This window comes from Festucalex cinctus, chromosome 6 (assembly GCF_051991245.1).
Source record: "Festucalex cinctus isolate MCC-2025b chromosome 6, RoL_Fcin_1.0, whole genome shotgun sequence".
NCBI classification, from domain to species: Eukaryota; Metazoa; Chordata; class Actinopteri; order Syngnathiformes; family Syngnathidae; genus Festucalex; species Festucalex cinctus.
This window is the reverse complement of record NC_135416.1, coordinates 9795052-9818628: the sequence shown is the minus strand read 5'-3', so window position 1 is coordinate 9818628 and position 23577 is coordinate 9795052. Positions and strand designations below refer to the sequence as shown.

Sequence of the window (23577 nt, the reverse complement as noted above, 5' to 3'; positions counted from 1 at the left end):
CACTATTAGCTGAGCCTCAGCTCATTAAGTTTTTAACGAGTTTAATAGCATTCACTGAACCTATGAGGTAAGAACTTGCAATGATAATACAGAATGTGCAGAGTACAATTGCTTGCCACTTAACAAGTAACAACCATGAAACCAAACGACATATTGCAATTTGACCTGCAATGAATACCCTCCTAATGAGAATTACAATAAGAGGGGTTGATTGGCGACTGGAATCTGAGGTAATTATATTTCCTCATATAGTAGCCTCAGGTATTAATGGCCCCAATTAATTTCCAAATTAAAAGGTGGTTGATCAAGATGGCTGTACTGTAATTACCTTTTCTATAATGTGGTACCACCACGTGTCGCAAATCTGTGTCAGAGTTGGAGAGAATACTTTTATGGTGGATTTATTGTGGGAATGCTTCAGCATTCAGCAATGCTGTGCAGCAATATGGTATTGTGATTTTTATTCTCCACACTTTTTTTTGCCGCCAAACTCCCACATAATACTTCCAATTTACCCTGTTTAAATTTCAAGTAGCTAAAAAAATTCACCCCTCCCGGGGTATATATTGTCTGATTCCACATTACTTACAGTAATTACAATATATATATATATATTGATATTACAATTTAACGTGTAATATCAACTCTTCCCCATTCATTTTCAATGGGACAGTCGTTGAACTTTTTCTAAATATCACTTTCCACGGCCACTTCCATATATATATAACTTATCATCATTACCAGGTGTCTTGATACTGCTTGGTGGCACAGTTGGTAAAGCGCATTGTCCAGTAACCAGGAGGTTATAATTTCATAATTTATCTCTTAATTTACATCATAAGCATTCCACATGCATTCAAATCTTAGCGTTCCGCTATTAGCATTCAGCTTTCAGCATTCCCACGCAATTTCTCCAGAAATTGCACTTAGTCTAGTTTTTAGTGCTGTCACTATCGAAAATCTTTAAAATCGACTGTTCAATCTCATTCATTTTAATTCATTTTTAATTTTGAAAATTACGAAAACCTTTTTCCCTGATTACTGATTAGTGATTGTTTATTTTGTATTTTGTATTCGTATAGTGATTTAAAAAAAAAGAGGGGATTGACGTTATACTATGTATGATCATTGTTTTCCAAAGTAAAAACGGATTCTTACAAATGTCTTTTTATTGAACACAGAAGATAATCAGTCTTGGTTCAGACGACAGAAATCAGTGAACAATTACTGTTGATTTGCTGAAATTAGAATATTTCAAATAAAAAGAAATAGCTCCAAATGATTGCTCGATTATTAAAATAGATGTTGATTAATTTGATAATCGCATACTCGATTAATTTTGACAGCGCTAATTTATTTAATTGGGATTTAATTTACTTCATATTCATTAGATATTTCATTACAAATATAGTGTATATCTCAATATATGCATACGATGTGACTGTATTTAGCACAAGAAAAGTCTCCCTCTTAATAAATACCTTAGAAACATGTTAGTACTCAAGAGTAATACGAAGCCACCATATGAAGAAAAACAGCATACTTAATTGTGCCATGCAGTGCAAAAACTGACAGCTGTTCTAAAGATTTTGCCAAGCCAAATGCACCATAAATGTGGATTGATACGCGCTCATGAAGTTGCGCTAGAAATGCACTATGGCTTTTTTTTTTCTTTTTTTTTATGTGCCTGTCATCTCAAGCAAGAGATGCCATCAGGCATAAAGCTGGCGTGACTGATTGTCTCTGGTGCTGCTGTCCGTGTCTTTCACATTGATGCGCTTCCATCGGCTTCCCTTGGGCACAAAGAAGCCAGTTCGCTATCTCGCTGGTGCGCACACATGCAAGCGCACATGCCCGCGCTCTTCCAGATCGCGCATCACACTATCATATTTGTCCGATAGACTTCACACATCAAATAGACAAATAGAAGTCATGAAAAAAAATATACATGTCAACTTGGGTGTCAATCCAACAAGTGGCGCTACATAAAAATTCAACTCACCTTAAACCGCTGCTTGTTTCAAGCTGTCACAAGGGCTTGCTCGGAGTCTCCCCCTCTAGCAAGATTTGCTCCAGCGGTCCATTCTGTGGTTCCGTCTCAAAGCACAACCTTCTTCTCACTTCCGCCACTTGATCGCTGAAAAGTCAGAGAGGCTCAGTGAGCTTCTTGCCCGTGCCCGATACCCCCGCAGCCTCGCAGCCTATGTACACGTCCGCTGCTAGGTCGTCGAGATGAACATGATGATCTTTCAACATCACTTCAAGGCTAATTAGTCAAGTACTTGGGGATCCACAGCGAGAGAGAGAGGCTGCCGGGTGTCGTTGCTGGTGAATACGAGAGGATGGAGAGGGAGAAAAAGAGAGGAGGGGGATGGAGAGAAAGTGTGTGCGCATCTGCATGCATGTGTGGGAGCAGAGAGGCGGAGAGGAGGAGGGAAAAAACAGAGGGTGGGAAATGGGAATAAGAAAATGTGACAGCGGGAGAAGAGCACATGAAACGGTCAGCGTGTGTGCCAGGGAGTGAGGTACAAAATGGGAGAAAGATGTGGAGAGTGTGGCAAAAATGGAAGCCACCCTGGCCTGCGCATCAGTGCTTCGTAGATCTAAAAGGTCTACAAATGCCAGGCTTTTGTTATATATGAAAAAAATGAGAGCAAGATGTCTCAAAACTTTCTAGACCAGTAATGTGGTTTAGTACAACCTGTTCAACTCAATTTGAAAGGGTAAGTAAATATAAATAACTAAAATAATGTGTGTCATGACTAGGGTCATTCAAGGGTTATGCTTACTGTGACTATGGTCATGTAAGGGTTATGTTTACTGTCATGACTAGGGTCATGCAAGGGTTATGGTTGGGTCACCTGTCTGTCAAGTGTCTGTTCTGAACTGATGTAACCGGCATCTAGTTTCAACTGGTAATACGCTATGTGATGTCAGGAATCTTTAATCTCTTTATCTAGTCAACAGCCAATCAGATAATTCCATGTCAGTTCTGTTACCCACCCATGTCTAGCCACAACCAATCAGATCGATTCACTGTCTATTCCACCCTGTCTGAGAAGTGCGTGTTTTTGTTGGATTTTTACCTCTGTTCCTCTGTGCAACTCTCGTTGTTTCTCATCTAGTCAAGTTTGTCCCACGCCTCTCGACGTGAACAAATAGTTAAAATCTTATTTGTGTCTGTCTTTTTGGGATCCAACAAAACCTAACAATGTGTTTGCACAAGCGTGTATTGTAATTGGAATGTGACTGTTTTAGAATTATGGTAACCTAACCACTCACATCACTGATGTTAATGAGAGTTAGCACACACCTGCCAAATGTGGGTTTTTCCTAACATTTTATTTTTTTTGCTTTCTAGTACAAGCCTGGGGCTTGTGTGCTGCTATTACGAAATGTTCATAATTCATTCCACCTTGCCTAAAGGTTCCAGCTGAAGAGAAAGAGGCTAAAGGCATGATGCTGTCAACACTTCACTCTAAAAATTATTGATTACCTTTTTTCATAGGTTACAAAAACGGTGAGAAAAGTGTTGAATGTGTTGTTTTCATTTTCATCACAAAAACCTGGCATGGCAAATGAAAATCAATAGAAAAACTAATGTTGCATTGGAGGATGGTCGGAAATCGGACTTTTCCGTGTTCAAACCAGGAAGTGTGTATGGGAACGCCCCCTCGAACGCGGAAATTCCACTTGCAAAGTCGGAAAAAAAGGGCCCCAACTTCACCAACAGACTACAAGTGATGTCACTCTACAATGGCGACCCATTTGTAAACACAGACGCTGAATGGTATAGCACAATTTACTTGAGTATAAAACTAGATAGCTTTCTTCATTCAGAAATATTCCACATAACTTCACACAACGTACGTGACAGTATGCTACTATCTGCCTGCATGAAATTATACAGTGAACTACTAAACTATATGGTTATGAAATAAGATCAAAACAATAAATGAAGCAAAATTGCGAGGAGGTAAGTTTGCTGAAGGTCAACATGATAACCAAAATAAAAAACAATTTATCACTATCCACCATTTTGGTTGTTTACTTTCGCCTCGAACGCTTTCATGTCGGAACTGGGAAAAACCAACTCGGATAAATCCGACTTCTGGCCATTCTCAAATGCAGCATAAGCTACACTACTGTATACAATAGACTCTACTGTAATACAGTACAGTTACGGTATGCGTCTTATTATGTCACACAAGCTGTCGTTTGCAAGAAGAGGTTGCAGAGATAAGCAGAAAAGTGGGACATACCCAGTACATGGTCCTAAATGGGTCAGAGGCTCACAGATACAAGCACACCAGCAATTGTACTAGTTTTGTGCAAGTCTTTCCCTGAAAAAAATGGAAAGAGATGAAAGAAAAGTTATAACGTTTTGGCAAATTGTCTAATTCTGACCCCCAACCCCCCGCCCCCCCCTCAAAATTGCAATTTCATTTTCAATTGTTTTTTAAGGTCCTTTTTTAATGAAATATTCAAAAACCAAGCAATTAATATTGATTCCAACAAACAATATCAGACTTATTATTATAGGACACTAAGATAAGACAAATGAATCTTTCATTAACTCATTTGCTCCCAAAAACATATACATACGTTCTATGTTAAATGATTAAAGTGTCCGAAAGACGTATTTATACGTTTTTTTTGTTTTGTTTTGTTTTTTTATGCTAGAGCGTCTATACTGCATAGAACAGTCGAAGCAATGGTAGTTATTACAAAAACAGCCAGCAGGTGGCAGCAGAGTATGAAATCAACCAGGGCAGTGTTAAAACAAGCTTGATTTCCCCACAGTTCTAAGCAGATTTGTGCATAATGATGAAACGTAGCTATATTCTAATACTAATTGCTGCAAAACAGAAACAGATATAAATACAGTTTGTTTGTTTTTTCCTGATAAAAGAAAAGACTCTCATCTTTCTTTTGGAAGGTTTGTGTTTTTATAGCAGTAGAACACAATATTCTGTGGGCCTTGCAAAATAAGTCAAAATCCAGTCAAACAGCCGGGAGCAAAGGGAATTGTTCAGTGAAAATGGCTGGGAGTGAACGAGTTAGTATGAAAGATAGTTTATCTACTACAATTACAAGTATAAACTGTCCACATGTAAAATGCAGCTGAACGTCAAGTTACGAACTTAATTCGTTTTGTGGGCCCGATGTGGATACAGAACCTGGTGGGGAAATCAGCCCTGAAAACGAGCGACATAACAGAATAAGCTCAATTATTCCACGCAAGTTCCTCTTATATTACAGTGCACAATGAGCATAATGTAATTATGTGGTTAAACACATTTTGGAATTGCTAGCATGCAGCTAACAGTTGTTAGGAGAGCACAGACCACTCATGGCAAATTAGCTTCCCCCTCACACCGCTACGAAGAACGATCAACTCTTGTGTTGTCAAAGATGACAAGCTGCAGTTCCCATGGAAACCTGTGCGCATATGCGTTTAAAGAGCACATACAGTGTAGATGAAACAAGTGCCACTTGAAAATGGCCTTGCACAGAAGAGAGAAAAATGAGCAAAGTTGAGGGAACTGAGAGGGGGTGGATACGTTCAGCTAAGATGCCTGGGCCCTCAAATTAAATGTCAGCTAATGACTTTGAAGCAACTACGCTCTCTCAAAAAGCTCAATCATTAGAACACACTCTAGTCAGCAAGGAATCTAATATTGGTTTTTCCATTCGATTTTTTTTTTCGTGAATGCAAAAAAACTGTACTGCAGGATACTTCAATGAGAAGTGCAAGTACAACTATTCCCTATATTAAAAAATACATACTTATTTTTGTTCTGTACGATATCAATTACCATAGCTAGCACAATGATAAGGCTAAAGATTGTTATGATGAAAGAAATGGTAAAGCAAAGTTTTAATCATCTGAATGAAGTTTTTGTCAGTTATTCTCAGTGTGGTAATGTTATCACTCGTGGGACACAGGCTCCCTCTAGTGGTACGTGACAGAATTACTGCCCAGGGGCAGTTCAGGTGTCTTTAACGTTTTTGTACTAGTACAAGGCAAAGTCAACCTAAAAAAATGTTTGTTTGTTTTTTTGACAATAATATGTTCTATGCCGCCCCACTAGTCTAAATTTGGCATTTTGGTTAATATTGTGTTAGTGGAATATGAGTTAAGCAGCAAAATCCAGCCACTTGTATCCATCTCAGGGGGCTGCCATTTTGCCACTTGCTGTCGACCAAAGATGGTGTCAATGTTGTTCAGGTTTTCAGGTTATCCAATCACAGCTCAGCTTCAGAAAACAGGTGAGCCGGGATTGGTTGTTGCCTGAGCCCTGAGCAATTGTGATGTCATCTTCAGTCAACAGCAAGTGGCAAAATGGCTGCCCCCTAAGATGGAGAAAAACGGCTGGCTGCTTCATAACTCATTAATCAGAATTTCATGTTTAGACTAGTGAAGTCACATATAGGCTAACATATTATTGTAGAAATGTTTATTTGTGTCCCTCCATCAAAATCAATTTCCCCCCACCTTTTTATGCATAAATTTCAATTTTAAAAAAATCATCTGTGACCTGTTTTAAGTGTAACATGGCACTTGGTGAATTGGATGCAATAGCCGATAAAAAGCAAAAGGCTTGCTAAAGGCTCAGATTTGAATTCAGCGCCTAAAACTTTGCACATTTTTGAATATCAATAGGAAAAGGGATCATTCAAAATCATAGTTCCAAGTTAACCCAAATTATTTTGCTAACACAATTAAAAGGATATCAAAGATTCCACTTATATACATCATGTATTTCAAAATACCTTCCTTTTTTTTTTCTCTGAGTCTACATTTAAAAGCTGTGTGAGCACATTTTTTCCAATGTAAAAGAATAAAATAAATAAATAAATAAATTTTAAAAAAAGCAAGCAATTTAAAGTCTTTTGAGACTAGTCCATAAAACAGTACATAAAGATGCTGAAGTGTTCTGTGAGTCAGATCAGGGTAGCCGAGTGATTCAAGCAGAAGATTCCTTTGCTGCTTATCACAAGCAACCTTTTCTTTGTTGTCACATGTTGGTTTTGCATTGATCTTGCCCCTATTTACTCGAGCATGCTACTCATACTGTAGTGTGCACATTTGTAATTGGGTCTTTTTCCACAAAGGCACACGCACACAACGCGGCATTTAGAAGCTTCTGGTCCTCGTGCATGGACACACAGGTATAAAAGCACCCGCTCACTGCATTGTGAATGGAAAAACGCCTAACAAAACATATCCCCAAGCTGACACAGGCACGCAAAAAAAAAAAAAAAAAATCTTGCTTTTTTTTTTTTTTTTGTGAGGACAAAGTTGTGCACATCTGGATGTGTTCACAAAGACGACCACCTCATATCATCCTGGGAAATCTGAAGTAGGCCGAGTGAGTGAGCGGCTGTGCTCATTTCACACAAGTGTCACTGCAAATCTCAGCCAAGGACTTTCTAGCTTCAAAGATATTTCATTGATAAAGTCTTGACAGGATTATTGTCAGGAGCTGCTGAATACTGTATATTAGCCATCTAATTGATTTAGTACCCGACTATATATTTTTTAAGCTCATTCTTATGCTTGTCCTTAATACGTTTCTGGGTATGCATCACTCCACAAATGACATTTTGATAAGATTCTACATTCATGGGGTACGATACAATTCAAGGATGTAACGATTTTAAAAATTTAATGACTCAATTTGGTTCGACTCAATATGGTCCAGCTGTAGCATTTGTCATATGTCAAAACATTAAAAGAACTACAAAGCCCAACCAATCAAAGTTAATTAGAGTCAAAGAAACAAACAACACAAAATTCATCAGTTAGGCATGGACCAATTACTGGTTTAACGGTTTACCTTGGTTTTAAAAAGTCAAGATTACATTAACTGCTAATACAATCTGTCACCGGCACAATACGATTGGCTGCTTGCACAGTTGAGTAGTAAATGTGCCGCCTTTTTGAAGATAACATGAATAGTGCATGGGTTTGTTTTAAAAATAACTAGTACTCACCAGTGATGAAACACTGACTTACTAAGAAGAATTATAACAGAAGAATGTTAACATTTTTTTTTTTTTTTTTTACTAAACTTAAAATAATAAAGGGTTTTTAATGTACCAAAAAATCTATATTTTGTTGAAAAATAAAAAGGAATGTTTTTGAATGGGGAAAACCCACTATTTAAAAAATGCCATTTTAGGGCTATATTTTACGGTTATCATATGGTTGGAATCTAATATCAGCCCCTGCCAATTGTCAGGAATACCAAACCGAATTGTGTGTGGCGTACAGCTCTCATAAAAGACGATCCGATACACATAAATACTACATAAATAACATATATAAAATGAAACGATTTGATTTGGCGTGTCAAATCATAACCAATTTTCTGATTCTTATCGGCTTTTGTTACACCACTTCACTCTAATTTTTATCTTTCAAGAAAAAAAATCAATAATTTCAAGAGATTTAAAAGCATCATAAATGTACAATGAATAATGATAAATGTTCCATACATATTGCTTTGAGTGGCCTTATGTACGTCCCTTTATTCCTCTCGAGGGTCAACGTGGTAAGTACAAGTGTTAGCTTATAGTGTTGCAGGCAAAACCAATACACTCTTCCGAAGTGGAAAATTTGATTTTTTGTCAATAGACTGACTTTTTATGATCAATACAGGGAGAATAAGCAACCTGGCCAATTGAACCATTTTATAAATTATCTATCTTGAGGAATTACCATGATATGGAAGATTAATTTTTTACACTCTTTTCACACTGCACTCGAAAGTGGGATACCAGACATACCGAAATTCAGGCCAAATTTGGAAATTTTTCCTCCCTTGTGATCCAAGTCAGCAGAGGACCCAATTCTCGGATGTCTCTGAAATATTATCCTGAATGATTATCTTGTTGTGTAGGGTGTGTTAAGAGGAATTTTTCTTCCCGACGATCTGCTGTGAAACCGGTGGCTAACGGGAAGACCAAAGAGATTTATTGATGTGGTGAAGGAAGAATTGCAGATGACTGTAGATAACGCAGAGAAAAGTGAGAGAAGAAGGTGAAGACTAAGGTTAAGCCAAAAGAGAATGAAGACCTTAAAATCAATTTTTTAATATTTTTTTTAAATAATGTACAGTGGTACGTTGACTTGTCTGAGAGCGCCCCAACCTTATACGTTTTTCAAGTTACGAGTAGCCACTTGCTATTATTTATTTATTTATTTGCTTTGCGTATTGAGCCAGAATTTATATTACCAGCGAGCGTCAAATACGAATGAAAGGAAAGTGACAGTTGAGCCAGACATGTTTACCCGGGCATGACGATTTATTGACGGGATTCACTGCGATGTGGCTTTAGCTTGTTCAGTCCTACTTTGTAGTTAAATATACTTGTCTATTGTGTTTTTTCAACATTACTGTAATATGTGGGGGCGCTTCGGATTCTGCTCCACTGTAAATGTCAAACTTGTAAACAACTTTACTGATGTACAACCACCAGTAGATGACATCAGTGTCCCATTTTAGATGAGATCAAAACAGTTTGAGAGTCCACCGGGAGAAATGGCTGAATGTTGTGAACCTACATTTTTTTTCTACTGCTGATAAAAGAATGGAAAAAGACAGAAAGGAGAAAGTATACTTTTCATATGGTATATTTGGTGTATTGAACACAAAACACTGTGTGGGTATTGAAATATTCAAAACGCTCAAAAAGGGCTGCCATGAAAAGTATCACACTGCACTTTGTGAAAGTCATGAAACTGCCACTCACACAATGGGTCATTTTCAAAATGAATAAACTAAAGGTTGTGCTGCCACTAAAGGATGATTTTATATTTGATTTATACAAAGATGAAAAAAAAACACAAAAATTGGGAGGATAAAAATAAAAGTGTTAAGATTGAATTAGGCACATTTACAAATCATTTTTTAAGATTCATACAACCTTTCCATTTCCACCAAGTACTTTCAAGTCATGTTGCTCAGATAGGATAGGAAAGTTAATAAGAAAAAAGGAAAAAGAGGACCAGAGACTAACCTGCCATGTTCTTGACAGCACTGGTTATACATTATTTACACTTTATAAATCCCGTTTATTTTTTCACATTCATACAATATTGAGCATTTCTTTTTCTTTTTTTTCAAACAACGTGATGGAAAAACTGGTGTCTTTCTGGTATTAAACCGGATTGTTGAAATTCCATTCATTTTAGTGGAGAATATTGATGTGCGATAAAATAGTACACTTTAACTGCTTGGCTGCAAAACAAATTAAACGTAATATGCAAGCCAAGAACCTTCTGCATATTGTTTATAAAACATTTCTATTACATTACATTTTATTTTATTTTATTCCGTCATGTTTAGTAGCCTACTCAGCATGGCAGACAATTAGCCGGCTATATACCAGCTAATTGTGGAGCAAAAGTGGGCAGCTGCTGTTTGCATGGCCATTCGTCACTTTCACTACTCACGCTGGAAGCCACAAGGCGGGCCATGGCGCCGGTTCAAGCGAGACAAGCATCCCAATCTGATGTCATTGCAGCCGACATTTGGACACTCGAAGCAGCCTGCCTGCGTGAGGAGGGGCCGGCACAACTAGAAGCTCACCACCACCGGAGTCAGGTAACCAGCGCCGACTGGCTTCATCTTCTTCCTCCTCCTCCTCCTCTCACTCGCTAGTACGGACGCGAGGGCTGCGTACTTGTGCGTCGGGAATGTTTCTATTGTTTTTACCGATGTAGCAAAAACTTTCCTCCAGTTTTGGACACCATCTTTAAAGTTGGTGGTCAAGCGCGCGAAATGTTTTAATAGCGCTTGCTGGCTCAGGTGTTCAGGAAACGTCCCTTTTTTTCCCAGTAAAGCTGGCACTACAGCGATTTATTTGATTATTTCCGCGTATTTGTTTTATTTTAAACTCCACGCTCAGTTGGATTTAATCAAGTCAGCCGCAGGTGAGTTTGAGTTAAGCTCCATAATTGAAACTGTACTGCATTTATTTCCCTTGCAAATGTTTCTGTCCGTGCTGTTGACACCTTTTGGAAAACGGTCCATGCTGCTGGAAACCAGCCCAGTCGAGAGTCGCACAAGCTCAACAGCTGTTAACTTGTCTGACCTGAACACTTCAACGGGGAATAGTATGTGACTTTTGTTTTCAAACGTGTTGAACCTTACCAAATCATGCCAAGTGGCACTCACATGATTGAAAAGTGTTTTTACGGTAGCCTGTTAGGTTTGTATGCATGGGACCACCAGGAACACTTTAAGTTTGCTTTTGAACACTTTTTACGAGTAATAAAGTTCAGGTCTGCAGGCTATGTTTTATGATGCAGTAGTTTTTAAAAAGCCAGCCTGACTTTTGGCACTTCCAAGCTCTTACTCTGCCTTTTGCAGTTTGCCTCTAACCATTTTATTTTGGCTATTTACATGCACTTCAGGGTCACTGATGATGTAGTGCAGGGGTGTCAGAAGCATTTTCTCTACAGGCAACATCATAGTTATGATCCTCTTACAGTACTATGTACGCAAATATTTTGAGACTGTAAATTACAGGTGTCAAACTCAAGGCCCGGGGGCCATATTCGGCCTACCACTTCATTTTATGGGGCCAACCATATTGTCATGTTTTTTTTTTTTTTTTTTCCCCCCCCATTGATAGTAGATAGGAAAATAAGTACATATTAAAAGAAAACAAACAATAGAATTTTTCTCAATAATATCAAAATGTAGGATAACAAAAAAAATTCTTAACTATTTTTCTGCTTTGTGAAGTATCATAGTGGAAATAAACTGATGTGAGCCATGCTCATAGATAGTTGTCAGTAGTGATGTGCTTCTCGGGTCGAATCCCTGAAGCGTGTGCCGAGTAATGTAGATGAGTGGTTCATGAACGGCGATTCAATGCGTGTGTCGATGACGTACGTGATGACGTTTGAAGCCCCGCGAAGCGGGTGTACCACGTGACTGATTCAGGAAATGATTCGCTAGGTTTGAGTGTAGTTCGAAATAAAAGCGGCAAAGAAACGCTATGGATTCCCCTTCACTTTTTGTGTTTTCGGGTCCCTTACTGCGGTACTTCTTTGCATTTTGCATTCGATTTGACCGACGACGACGAGCTTCTTTTTTTGCGATGGAGTTCAAGGAACCAGCAAGAAAGAGAAGAAAATATCCCCAGAGTTGAAAATCCCCTTCAGTACTGGGAATCACAGAAATATGCGCTTCCAAGTTCATACAAACTTGCTGTCTCATATCTATGCACCCCTGCTTCATCAGTAGGCTACCATGTGAAAGAGTTTTTTCAAAAGCAGGTGAAATTCTATGCACAAAAAGAAACCGCCTGAGTCCAAAAACTTTGGAAAAAATATTGTTTTTAAATAAAAATGAATAAGCACTTTATTTTACCTCATTTTTTCACATTTTCACTTGTTGCATAAGCACAAACATAGACAAAGTAACACAGAACAATTCATGTTAAAACACTCTTCAAATATATATTCTTTTGTATTTAGAGCATGATTTACACCCCACCATTTTATTGCATGCACCAAGCATGTTATACATTTTTCTGTCCACATGATGGCGTAGTCGAGGAAATGAATCATCTTGAAGCCCCTACGTGTGTGTGAAGCATTTCACTGCAGGGCTTCATTGCTTTACGGGGCTTCATTTTGCCATCACTAGTTGTCAGCCTTGGTAGTGGGTCTATAGTAGGCTATTTATTTCACTGATTGTACACGTGCTAACTCTTGTAGCTAGTTGGAAAACAGTAATTTCAAGATGGCGATAGAAAACATTACTTTTTGTGGGTGGCACTCTCAAATATGTGTTATCCTATATTATCTCCTATACCAGCTAATTTTCGTAAGCATGTTTTGCATATCCCTTCATGTACCAAAATAAAATTTAAAAATATATATATATCCAAGTACATTAACTGAAACAAATGCTAAGAGTAAACGTTTTAGAGAAGGGGAATAGTTGCTAAGCTCACTGATTGCTCGCATCATCAGTGGAGGAGGGTTGTGTGACTTGTTTTGCACTGATTTAAAAAAAAAAAAAAAAAAAAACGCTGACTTTTTTTCATATTTTGCATATTTATAGTATATTGTTTAAACCTTTAAGAAAACATTAGTTCTGTGAAGTAGCTTTTTTTTTCTTGCATGGATGGGTTTTCTTTTTTCTTTCATTCCAAAAAAATAACTGAATATTGAACATTTTCTGGGCTTTATATCTTGTTCAAGCCAATCCTTATGGAAGGATTTCACCTGACGGGCAAAAATGTGCATGGGAAAAAGCTTAGTGATGATTGACCAACTTAAGTTGGATAAAACTCAAAACGCTGAACATTAAATATTCAAAAGCAAAAATGTGTTAACCTGCTGTCATTATATTCATACATGAAATAATCTGTACTGGCCCACTCAGTCAGGCCAGTGTCAGTGAACTTTGATGGCCCGACACGGCCACGTAGTGTTATTCAGGCCACTTTAATAAGTTGGAATGCAAAACATTGTGACTTGGACAAACTGTATGTAACTTAATCCCGCCTCCATCATTTAGTTGTGCTGCCTCCATTGATTTAAATGGATGTAACCACTGCATCACTTGACTGGCTGCCCTCAGCAGTCATTTAGCTTATTAATGATGGACAGACACACTTCTAATGTAGCATATTTAGACCTTATTAAATTGTCTATGTGTTTGCTTTCTGTTGTTTACAATGACAGCTGTTTTTCTGTTTGTGCTGTTTGGGCAGACACAGGTGTGTAATGCCTCACCAATTGGCTACACTCACATTGATCCGTTACATATCCGATTTTCATCTACTTGTGGAAGAGGGCTGATTGTCATCTGGAGTTGCATATTTTTTCTATTCACGTGACAATGAGGCATATCTGAATTGTGCTGCACTTAAGAACAAAAAATAAATAAAAATAAAAATCACGATTGTGCTACTTGAACCATGCAGTGTTACTCCATCTTAATACACATGCCAACGTCACACATACTTGCATGTAAAATCTCAAGCTCTTCCATTTTAACCACACATTTGTTTTCAGGATTTTATGTCTCACCGAGGCCTACTTAATGGCAACACCCTTGCAACCACAGCTATTCTCGCCCTGGAAGTTTATTTGTAAGGAACTTCAGTTGAGCAATCCATCAAACAGACACTGCTTTGCATGCTGATTTACAAACAAAGATCCCAGCAGGAGCTCCTCAAATGCTGCTTCTTCTGTCAGGCTCGAGACGGAGGAGTCTTGAGGTCTTTTCCGATGGGGGTGCCGCTCGCACGCTCGCTCGCTGCTCATATAATTTGGCTCACAGGAAAGACATTCTTTTTGAAGGCTGATTAACAAGCATACTTTTGCGACACAGTGAATTGAGAATATTTTTTTTTCTTTTGTAATTGACTGTTATGTGCTAGGGTTGGATCCCAAAGTGCAGACACAAATAAGATTTTAACTATTTATTCACATCGAGAGGGTATCGAGGGTTGCATAGGGGAACAGAGGTAATAATCCGACAAAACACACACTTCTCAGTCTGGCTTATATAGACAGCGAATCGATCTGATTGGCTGTGGCTAGACATGCAGGTAAACAGGACTGACATGGAATTATCTGATTGGCTGTTGACCAGATACAGAGAATAAAGATTCCTGACATTACATAGGTTCTGACATCACATAGCGTCTTACCAGTTGAAACCAAATGCTGGTTACATCAGTTCAAAACAGACACTTGACCGCACGGTCACGACCCAAACGTAACCCTTGCATGGCCCTAGTCACAACAGTAAGCATAACCATTGCATGACACTAGTCATGACAGTACAAAACACTACCCTTGCATGACCCTGGTCATAACAGTAAGCATAACCCTTGCATGACCCTAGTCATGACAATATAAGCATAACAGTAAGCATGACCCTAGTCATGACATTGACAACTGACGTAGATCACTGTAAAGTAGCTCAGACTTATTCATCTCCGTATTGCATCAACTGCTTCAAGATACAATGAGTACAATGTAATACAATCAAAAGAATTGTTAAGTAATTACGGTAATTGATTATCTGTTATTATGCTCAAGCCTCCCTTCTAATGGCACATTGTCCTGCATGAGATTGTATTTCAACTACCCTGTCGAAATGAATTTAGATCAATCAAAAAAAAAAGAAAAAAAGATGATAATAAAACATCTTTCACGAATGGCCCCTTAGGCCATTTCAGGTAGATGTTGAATGTAAGGAATCCCTACACAAGATGTGTGAAAGAATGCCCTGATAGCCAAAGAACACAATCTTCTGATGATTTGCAGCCCACTAAATCACCACTTGAGGCAGTTCATGTCCTAACAAAAACACAAATTGAACTACAACTGCTGACACAGACTGTTCAAGGTTTTACTAAAGTGAAACGACCACGGCTGAGGTGCTGTAAATGATTTGTGATGCCTAAATTTATCACGTGGCTGTGGAGGAACTTTGCACTGCTTGTTGTGTTCAAGTTACTGTTTTTTTTTTTTTTTTTTTTTTTTTTTTTTTTTTCTCTCTCTCTCTCGTTTGGACAAAAACATGAAGACAGTCACAAGATTTGTACGAGACACTAAAGGTTGTTTGTTTGCAAACATACTAGTGAAGCGCTTTATTGATATATCCTTGGCTCTATCCTAGGGGAGCACCATTAGGTTATTTTTTTTATATCAATACTGATGTGCAGAGGATAGCTGCAGATGATGCATTGTGTCATATTGATTAAACTTCTTGTTTGACAACTTGCATTTATTTTAAGCTCGAGTCAGCCCTCGTTTCTGTATTGCATAATATATAGTCAAATAAATGTTGTCTCACTTTATATGAATCAATAATGACCTCACCACCTGAACAGGAAATGTTTGCTATTCATATCCATCATGTGAACACAAGCTGGTTTTGTCAGACTAATTTGTTTCACCTCATTGTTATGATGTGATGGCTGCTGTTTTCAGCATGCCGTATTGTAATTATTTTAATTATTCTAATTATTTCTAACTTCAGGATTTCATTTTGTTTGCGCCAGGATACTTGTCGACTAACTTCTGTGTGGATGATGCCCAAACACTCATGCCACACAACTTATATGTCATCTTATTTTGCCATATGACTGGTTCGCTCATCCCTAAAAAATGCAAAAAGCATATTTTTGCCTCGGCCATTTTTTATTAATACCAACATCATTTATGCCACGTAAGGCTCATGTTGCATGTCAACTACTGTATGCCACAACCTCATCACTTATACCGACTATCTCCCTTCTGTTGCACATTTAATGTAATTTCCCATTCAACCGCTTTAATAGTCACATCTTTATGTTAAAAAAATAAATAAATAAATAAAAAGATCATGTATTATATCACAAACTACTGCATTGAGCTCTTGTTGTCTGTTACGGACGTTCGGTGTCACTTAAAATGGTTGAACTTTCATTATTGTTTTATTAAAACCATTTGTTTTCCCCTTGCCTTCTCTTCTTCTCTGCTCCACTTGGATAACTCAGCTTAATTTCCCCCACAACACTCCAAAACGTTTGTTTGGCTGAATCAAGTCTCTTATTAAGCGTGTGAATTAAGATGAAAACAGTGCTTGCTTTAAATTGAAGAATTCGTTAATAAAGCATATTCTGCTTTCCCTGCGTGTCTGTGTGTAGTTTCGCAGAGCAAACAGTTCTTCAAAAAAAGTTCAACTGTGCTTGCTTCAAGCTGTTAATTGACACTCCGAGCTGATGTTTACTGCAAAACTAGCACAAAATAAAGAGAGTAGCACATTGTATATTTAACTAAACTCCTAGCGCCGTCATACAGAAGTCCAGTAGATCAACGATAACACATTAAAGAATAAATGTAAAACCCTGTGGTAGTCCAAAGGTGAATTCTTAGAAATAAGATCTCATTCAGTTCATTGCGTTTCAGCTGTTTTGAAACTACTGCAGCGAAACTCAAGAAACAGGAGATCCAGTGTTTTGAATCTGAACGCGGCATCTTGGAAACTAAAAAGAGAAACATGGAGGGGTTTGGAATGAAGAGGTGAAAATGAAATTCACATCTTTCCACGAGCTTGTCAACCTGGTTGATGGATGGATTTTCAGGAAGAGGGAAATTCCTCACTGCATTGCTCCTGGCATATCTCTCCCTCCATTCCATCCACAGTTAATGTCATATTGGACTTTCTCATCTCTTTTCCCATTACTAGCGCTAGCAATGTTACCTTTTTACGGGCTCCAATATAAACTGAGCAGCAAGTGTGTGGTGTTTTTACCAAATAGTCAGATTAATATGATGAACAAACCCTGATAGATCTAAAAAAAAAAAAAAAGTTTGAAAAATATATGTTTAAAATGTATTATAGAGGTACTTTGCACGAACTTTGTTGCAATTTAGAAGAAAAAAAATCCCATAGAAATAAATGGAAATTTGAATCAGTCCACTTCAAGTAAAAAGTCAACATTCCCTACCCATCATACAAACAAAATTAATTACAAAATTAATTCAGCTGTTCTTTATATTCTAAATATGCGTAATCAAAGTTTGGGATCCTGGAAATTCCTACTACCAGAGTACTGGCGAAATGCACCAATAATTGGTCAAATGACTCCTGTTCTGTTTGGGTTGCAGTCACAAGTTCACGAGTTTACCCTGTTATGTCGATATAGCTTGTTAGTGCTGCTACAACTGTGTTTAAAGGTTGCACACAAAACTTTGCGCAGCCCTGTGTTTATTATGGCTCCACTGGAAGCACGTCTCTCGCAAAGATGGTTGACCTGGGAACAACATTATACTAAGATATGAGCTTAATGCCCTCAATTGTGTACAGATGACAGCGCTAACTGAGCCATAGCTGGATTTCCATGTACCATTAATGATTTTTTTTCATTGTGGGTTTAATTTATAAATGTAGCAAGATTGTGCTTGATTGTTGTCCAGAAAATGAAATAAAATCTCCATTTGAAACTTTTTTGTCAGACCAGCAAACTGCTCATTTTTAAGTACGTAGCATAGAAGGAAAAAAAAAAAAAAACGAAACAAGAGCAAGACCAGATTTAGTTAATGTTTGAATGTGCTGAAAAAACAAGTGTGTTTGTTCTTTGCAGGATAACACTGATTTACGTGAAACTTTTTTTGATAGGTGAACAAAAACGGGAAAATATTTAAAATACTTTATAATATAATATTAATATTTAACATTCTCAGATTCTATTCATACTTCAACATTCAAGTGTGATTTATCTTTTTATCCGTTTTTGCGAGGAAACTGTGTCGGGACAGGGCACTTCCATTTGCAATAATCTGTTGATTTAAAGTCTCAGAAGTCCTTTTCCCATAGAGAGGACAGTAAAAACATTCAACAACATTCTGTTGACTTTATCTGTTGTTCCCATTCCCCAATCCTCTTGCCCTTCCTTTGCCACCATCAGCAATGTATTGATCAAGCAGATAAATATTAGACTGTAAGGACATGTGAAGGTGATAACTTGTTTTGCCAACTGTCATAAAGCTTTCTAGACTTCGAGAACTGGCTTTTTTTCCCCTTCATGGGTAATAATTTAAGTAACATTTTACCAAGTGAGTAAATGTCACTATAAAAAGAAGCGCAGAAATATTGTAATGTTGAAAATATATTTTAACGGTGTTAGTTGCTTAGTTCAAGTCTGATATAGTCTTCAGAATGAATGTTTTTTTTTTGCGAGATTTGTTGATTTATCGCGCTGTATGTTCACGTCGGTGGTTTTGTGCAATTTTAGAGGCATCATTTCTGGTCAAAGACCTCCAGGGTATTTTACTGAAGAGGCGCTATGGTATCCAAATCATGTATCCTAAGGACAATGTTAAACACGAGAAACAGAAATTGCAAATGCTAACCGCAATTGCCCGAGTGGTGCTGCCTGTACTAAATAAATGTGCTTCACTTGCTTCCTTGCTTTTTGGTCACATGCCCTAAACACAACAATAGAGCATGTATCCAGGCTGGATTTTGTTGTGCGTGCAATCTATGCGTTGGAATGTGTGCCTACTTTTACACATATTCACAACCTTAGTCAATAAAGAAAGCTTGATTTGACCAACTGTTGGTGTACGAAGTCAGCTCGACAAATCTGCCATCTCAATTTGGCCAAATGTGGATGCCGTGCAAATGAACACATTCACTGCCAGCCCAGCAAAAATGCATCATTTGACGTCTTTTTCCGTCAATGGCAGTGAATGAGATAAACATCCTTTATGTGAGTTTGTTCATTTTGACATTCAGGAAACTTTTTTTTTTTTTTTTTTTAAATACATCTTTTCAACAATTTCTTGAAAATAGAATTGTAACACAGACTATGCTTCTTAGGAAAATCGGAAGTTCACACTATTTGTCCAATCCAAGTTTTGGGCTTATCTTTTTTAAGTAACATCTGATTGATGTTGAACACTATGAGACTGCTAAACATGACCCAGAACATGTAGTGCAACTGTGAGCAGAAAATAGTCTTTGGTTTGAAAGGCTTATGTCATCACTTCCTGTTGTCTACCTCAAAAGATTCTTTGCTGTCACTCTTGGCTTTGTTTGATTTCTTCACTGTAGTATAAAACAACACATCCAAACCTAGACGAGTCATACTCGAACTCAAGAAGGCTTCAATGTTTATTTTCTATTTGTACAGAAATATTACAGCCAGCAAAAATATGGGAATGATGGTTACACTCCTTTTATGATATGCCTGCCTTGTAGATCCGACATGTTGAACAACCAAGCGACTATTTTTCTGTGTTGGACTGTTTGAACAGTAGAAAGAAGTTACTGTATTGGTGCTACCATGTGCCATGGAATTCCGCTTGGAGTGCAAAAGCACAATCTATTGTTGGCGCAATAGCCCTAGAGACAGCAAAAACTAAACCTGATCAACCCCCCACAAGTCATCTGACAACATTGTGGTGTGGAGTGTGTGCTTGGTGTAAATGCTCGAGGTGTTTTCTGTGGTTAATATTTATTTTTATTTTAAGGTGAGGCGAAAATTTTACTTAGAACTTAACACTTTCATCTTCATTCTCATCCCTCTTTGAAACATAATTTTGCAGCAAGGGTTGCCATATATTTTCCCTTACTGCTAATGAGCGGTTGCTTAATGCTAGGACGCATAATTTTGATGGCTATTTGTCCTTCAGTGTGCTATTAACAACAACCTCTGAGTCTTCATTTGTTCCAAGGGGGCTGTAATGTCACTTTGTTTGTCCTCACTGATAATTGAGAAGGAGGAAAGTTAAATATTTGACAGCCTAAGTAGCAAGGTGACCTGACTACAAAAGAAAAGTAGCAATTAATACTTGTGGACGACATCACCGTATCCTTCCAGACATCCTCCAGCTGTAATCATGAGATGAACTTGAATGTGTGGAATTGATTGATGATTTGCACTTTGAATAATGGCAAAGATGGAGTGCATATATACACTTGTGCAACAATAGATTTCTTTTTTCACCATGGCAAGAAATCTGAAATGTTGATGAAAGCATGCCGCAGACTTGAAACCAGTTTTAAATTGTGGACAAAACTTTCTCCTTTAAACCTCGCCTCTGCAATGTTTTGTGACCTCTGGCGAGCAGGCCTACGGGCTTTTTGATGTAATGACAATAGTGAAAATGAGCCGAGGGCAGATTACACTAGCGCCGCATTCCTCTCTAAACCTGTTTGACACGCACGCTAATCCTGCACACACACAAAGCAAGCAAGTCAAACACTGCCGGGAGCACGATTACCTCCGAGAATAATGGCACACATTATACGCTTGTTCATGAAGCATCAGAAAATGCATTAATAGCAAGAATTATTGGACTTCTTGAGTGATGTCATGCAAAGTACAATGGAGAAATCTTGTACCCATTTTAAATGTCAGGCGAAAAACAGGAGTGTCAAAATTAGTGCGTTAATTATGAGTGAATTTAAAGTTCCTTTAATGCCACAAAAAAAATGTCACGCACCAATAATGCCATCCATCCATCCATTTTCTTGACCGCTTATTCCTCACAAGGTTGACGGGGGGTGCTGGCGCCTATCTCAGCTGGCTTTGGGCAGAAGGCGGGGGACACCCTGGACTGGTTGCCAGCCAATCGCAGTGCACCAATAATGACCGCCTCTTACTTGGAAAGCCTGTACTAGGGGAATTCCAGTCGCAACACAGCAAACATGTCCACGTCAACTTTTAGCAGTAATAAATGTAATGATTATGCAGATATTTGTGGAGAATGGGGTCAAGTTGTATTTTACAATTTTAAAAATTTACAGAATTTCACAAGTTATTTCATGTTAAAGATTAAAGGGATACTTGATTCATTGAGCCATTTTAAGCAGTAAAAAAGTTAATAATTTGTCTTTAATTAATTAAACTTCACCTATTTTCTGGGTTTGGTCAGTAAACTGAGCCATGATTGGTCGTTACCTACTTCCTCAGCACAGGTGATGTTATCATCAGTCGACAGCAAGTAGAAAATTTACTTTTTAAAGGTATTCATTGTACATGAAAAATAATGAAGTTACCAAATTCATCCATCCACCGCTTATTCCTCACGAGGGTCGCAGGGGCGCTGGAGCCTATCCCAGCCGGCTTCGGGCAGTCGGCGACTGCTATTTATGTTTTGCTCTTTTGGAGGCAAATTGTGGTCCAGTCATTGACTGTCACACATCTCTCTGTCAAGGTCGTATGTACATGTACCGACAAATGCACATGGGGGGGGTACCTTTTTGTGAGCTTCGTGCGTATGCATCATTGAGGCTTCTTTGATGTCAATAGGTGACAACATGTTTGTGTCACATCCTCAGATACCTTGTCAGGACTTGTAAGCCGGCAAGTCTTGAGTCACCTGAAAGCGTCACCACTTGGAGCTCTCTTATTCTTTCCTTATTAACCTCTGGTTTCTTGTATGATCGTATATTTGTTTATGACTCTTGTGTTTACTGTTTTTATGTTATTCATTTATGTCTCTGTTTCTAGTTTATGTACATCACTTTGTACAGTATGTGGCTGTGCTTGTTTTTAAAGCTCTCTGTAAATAAAGTTGAGTTATATGACGTTATCACACAACGACAATGGGTATGTTTTTTTTAGTTGCTTAGAATAAATAATTCACAACGGAAGAAAAATGACATGCATGATTTGTAACAATCATGGATGGGAAGTGACTCATCATATTGACCTTCAGTCAGCATTTCCAGACAGATTTTCCCTCAGTCACGCTGTCTGTGCCCATGGAAATACTGCGAGTTTGTAATCCGCAACCAACACACACGCAGTTCCTCCTCACATTTAAAAGCCGCTGTCCGCCTGCTTATCATATGAGCCTCAATTATCTGTACACAAAGTTTTAAGAGAGAAAGCTGTAAATTCAGAATTAATGTATTCCAAAATATTTGAAGGCCATACTTGACCTTAATTGATAAAAACATATTCTACTTCTTGTAACTGTCGTGACTAGGGTCATGGAAGGGTTATGTTTACTGTCATGCAAGGGTTAAGTTTGGGTCTTGACCGTGAGGTCAAGTGTCTGTTTTGAACTGATGTAACCAGCAATTAGTTTCAACTAGTCTTAAACTATGTGATGTCAGAAGCTATGTGATATCAGGAATCTTTAATTTCTTTATCTGGTCAACAGCCAATCAGATAATACCATGTCAGTCCTGTTACCCACATGTCTAGCCACAGCCAATCAGATCGATTCGTTGTCTATATAAGCCTAACTGAGAAGTGTGTGTTTTTGTCGGATTATTACCTCTGTTCCATCTGGCCACCCGCTCCTCTGTTCCTCGATGCCTTCTCGTTGTTTCTGGTCTCGTCAAGTTAGTTCCTCGCCTTTTGATATTATGCGAATAAAATGTTACACTCTTATTTGTGTCTACGTTTTTGGGATCCAACTCCAGAACGTAACCATAACTGATGGAATCGTGTGACGTCACAAAGTTTTGTGCAACTTTAGAGGCATATTGTGGTCAAAAATTCCAAATTTGTTGATGTTTCCACACTAATAATCTTGCATATGTCTTGCAGAAGTGCACTTACAATATGTGGTGTAACTGAATCTGTATTGTATTGTTTACAAGCACGAGGAGAAATCAATGTTTTACGGGTTAGCAAATAGTAATGTGACATATAATCCCATTAATGTATTAAAACATCTATTTAAAAAAAATCAATTTAAAAAATGCAGTTGAACGTTTCCGCTAGGATTCCTATGCTACGCTATGTGCGGCATGATTACATGAAATGGCTTCGCTCTAGAAATGACATGATATTCAAAAAGGAAGCATCCTTGGAAATAGCATTCGGCTCAACTGATGCAACACTGGTCCATTCACAGAGGGATTTTACAGCATGCTAATCACTTTTAATGTTGGCTAGCCAAGATCACTGATTTGAAATGTGCAATTGTTTCCATCATGACTATGAGCGTCTTAGATGACCGAATTAATATGGTGGCTGATTTGAAGGATGGCTGACAAGCTTTTGTACAAAAAAGCATCACCATGCTGTCGCTTCAAATCGACGCCTCGGCTCCAAGGCTGTGAAACTGATTCTCTT

General features: G+C 38.1%; 2 protein-coding genes across 7 annotated transcripts in view; one reads left to right on the top strand and one right to left on the bottom strand.

Moving 5' to 3' along the window:
- plppr2b (phospholipid phosphatase related 2b) overlaps positions 1-10754 on the bottom strand; it is a 52043-nt gene extending 41289 nt beyond the window's left edge. For 2 of the 3 annotated variants that reach the window (XM_077524284.1, XM_077524282.1), the window contains exon 1: positions 2003-2382. The gene's annotated coding sequence lies outside the window, so the exon portion shown is untranslated. Of the gene's footprint in view, positions 1-2002; positions 2383-4262; positions 4344-10465 lie in introns of those variants that run through there. The other variant, XM_077524283.1, reaches the window with a different exon arrangement.
- The window catches only part of palm3 (paralemmin 3), a 34287-nt gene continuing 21153 nt past the window's right edge, over positions 10444-23577 (top strand). The window contains exon 1 of one of the 4 annotated variants that reach the window (XM_077524274.1): positions 10444-10616. The gene's annotated coding sequence lies outside the window, so the exon portion shown is untranslated. Of the gene's footprint in view, positions 10617-10644; positions 10946-23577 lie in introns of those variants that run through there. The other 3 variants (XM_077524276.1, XM_077524273.1, XM_077524275.1) reach the window with 3 other exon arrangements.